The sequence below is a fragment of the Bos taurus genome, chromosome 11 (genome assembly GCF_002263795.3).
Source record: "Bos taurus isolate L1 Dominette 01449 registration number 42190680 breed Hereford chromosome 11, ARS-UCD2.0, whole genome shotgun sequence".
NCBI classification, from domain to species: domain Eukaryota; kingdom Metazoa; phylum Chordata; class Mammalia; order Artiodactyla; family Bovidae; genus Bos; species Bos taurus.
In genome coordinates, this window is record NC_037338.1 from 27,577,795 (window position 1) to 27,580,405 (window position 2,611).

At 43.2% G+C, this 2,611-nt stretch overlaps 1 non-coding gene across 1 annotated transcript; it reads right to left on the bottom strand.

Moving 5' to 3' along the window:
- Positions 1-2,067: 2,067 nt before the first annotated feature.
- TRNAC-GCA (transfer RNA cysteine (anticodon GCA)) lies at positions 2,068-2,139 on the bottom strand. The gene has a single exon. It is a non-coding gene; the product is annotated as a tRNA-Cys (tRNA).
- Between the last annotated feature and the right edge of the window lie 472 nt (positions 2,140-2,611).

Genomic DNA, 2,611 nt, shown 5'->3' on the forward strand with positions numbered 1-2,611 from the left:
TCCCTTCCCAAAAAGTCATAGAGGGGAGTATCGGAGATCACCTGTCAAAGTGGGGTGGGGAGGGAAGGCATAACAAGAGCCAGGAAGGATTTGATAAGGTGAGTGAGTCACCTCTGCTTGGGGAATGAGCCTAGGGTGAGGCTCAGGCTAGAATGTGAAACAGAGGGACTCAGGGAAGGATTGTTGGATGCTGATGGCAGGCAGAGAGTCCCCCAGGAGGATGACAGTTCCAGCCTCTAAGACTTGTGGCCACAGAGGAGACAAGTCCAGGCATGAGTCAGAAATGCTATAGCCTCCACCTAAGGACTCTGTAGCAAGCCAGGAGAGCAGAAGGGATAGATCTACAGGTCAGGACAGGACAGCCTGCAGCCTAGGAACCGAGAGCACAGAGACCCAAAGCAGAGGGTCTTCCTGAAGTTAAGTAAAGAGATTGATATCATGAATGCCACTCAAGAACTTCCATTCATCGAAAGACATCATTAAGAGAACGAAAAGGCAGACCACAGACTGTGAGAAAAAATATTCACAATGTGTATATCTGCAAAAGGATTCATATCTGAGAATATGTAAAGAATTCTTATGAATCAATAAGAAAAATACAAACCAAAGTTTATGAATGAACAAAAGACTCAATAGGCACTTCATTAAAAAGGATATCCAAATGGCCAACGACCGACAAGCATATGATAAGGTGCTCAAGGTTATTTAGTCATCAGGAAAAAGCAAATTAAAACTTCAGTGAGACACACACATTACAGAAGGGCCCAAATTTAAAAACAAAACATTGACAATATCAAGCACTGGAGAGGATGTGGAGCGACTAAAATTCTTACACTGTAGGTGGGAACTGGTAAAAAGTGGTATGACCAGTTTAGAAAACTGGCAATAGCTACTGAAACAAAGCATCAGTTTGTACCCTAAGGCCCAGCAATTCCTAGGTAGAGGCCCAAGATTGCATTTGCTCAGCAATTGATGTATAAGAATATAGCTTTACATATTTCCCATGTTTATAAATAGAAATATTATATAAAGTTATATAGATATATATAACATTATTCATTATAGCACTAATGTGGACACAACCCAAATTGCAGTCTGTTTATGCAATGGAATATCATATAGCAATGAAAAAGATGAAACTCTTGTGATCCACAAAGTGGATAAATCTCACAGGCATAACGTACAGTGAAAGAAGCCAGACACCAAAGAGTACACACCATGTGATTCCATTTACATGAAGGAAAAGCACAGGCAAAACACATCTATGGAGCTAGAGGTTGGGATAGAATTTACTTTTGCAGGGGGTATTGATTGAGAGGGGGCACAAGGGCACCTTCTGTGGTGCTGAATTATAAATATTATTGACTTTCTGAAAAGTGATTTGGAAATGCAGTCAAGTAAAAGCAGCTGGCTATGCTGTGGATTCAGTCCCTCTGACTGTGGTTTTATGTTACAAGAAGATTTCACTGGGCCAGATGAGCATGAAGAGAGTACAGAGGCCAGCGACAGACTGGCACAAGATTTTTACAGTAGCTACATCTGACAAAAGGCTTGTATACAGTTAAAACTGTACAGAAGATGCAGTCTAGGGAAAAAAATAACTGAATGGCCAAGAAGTATAAGGAAAGGTTATTCTTCAGGGAAATTCAAATTAAAACCACAATTTGATACTAATATACATCCACCCAAATGACTGAAATTAAAAAGACTGGAGACAACCAAGATGGATGGTATCTTGAGCAATAGAAGTCTCCTACACTGCTGATGGGAGTGCAAAATGGGATAGCCACTTTGCAAACTGGCTGTATCTACTAAAGCTTAATGTGCCCAGCAAGTTAGGGCTCTGTGTGGCTAGTTTAGGAACCAAGTTAAATAAGAACAGGGGAAGCACCAGGGATTTTGGCTAATGAAGTCCACCAGGCTTAGAAAAGTGAACTGAAGTGAAGTTGCTCAGTCGTGACCGACTCTTTGCGACCCTGTGGACTGTAGCCCACCAGGCTCCTCTGTCCATGGGATTCTCCAAGCAAGAATACTGGCGTGGGTTGCCATTTCCTTCTCCAGGGGATCTTCCCAGCCCAGGGATCGAACCTGGGTCTCCTGCATTGCAGGCAGATGCTTTATCCTCTGAGCCACCAGGGAAGACCCCATACCAAATGTCTGGGTTTTCCTTTGATTCTAGCAAAGTTCATTATGCAAAATCCCAGCATTGTATAGGTTTAAATAAAGGGTAAGAGGAATTGTCCAAGCTTAGTTCAGAATAGTAATGGAGGTGACAGGTTGGGTCTGCTAGGACAAATGGCTAAACCAGTCAGAAAACCTGGAGAGAGCCATAGAAAACTTTGAAGTGAGTGGGCAAGTCAGGATGGCTACAGGGTTCTCTCCAAGGGTGCCAAGTGAAAAGACCAAGAAAGCCACTCACCTCTTCCCACTGCTGTCCAGGAGATGGCCCTCTCCCTTCTTAGAACTCTTGCCACCGATGGCTGGCATGGACCACACACACAAGTGTCCTAAGCAGAGGTGTTTCTGCAGCCCTTCTGTATTTGATGAGCCAGGGTTGCAGGAACTGAAATGAGAGATCACATTCACTGTGAAAATCCAACTTGGAGGGAAG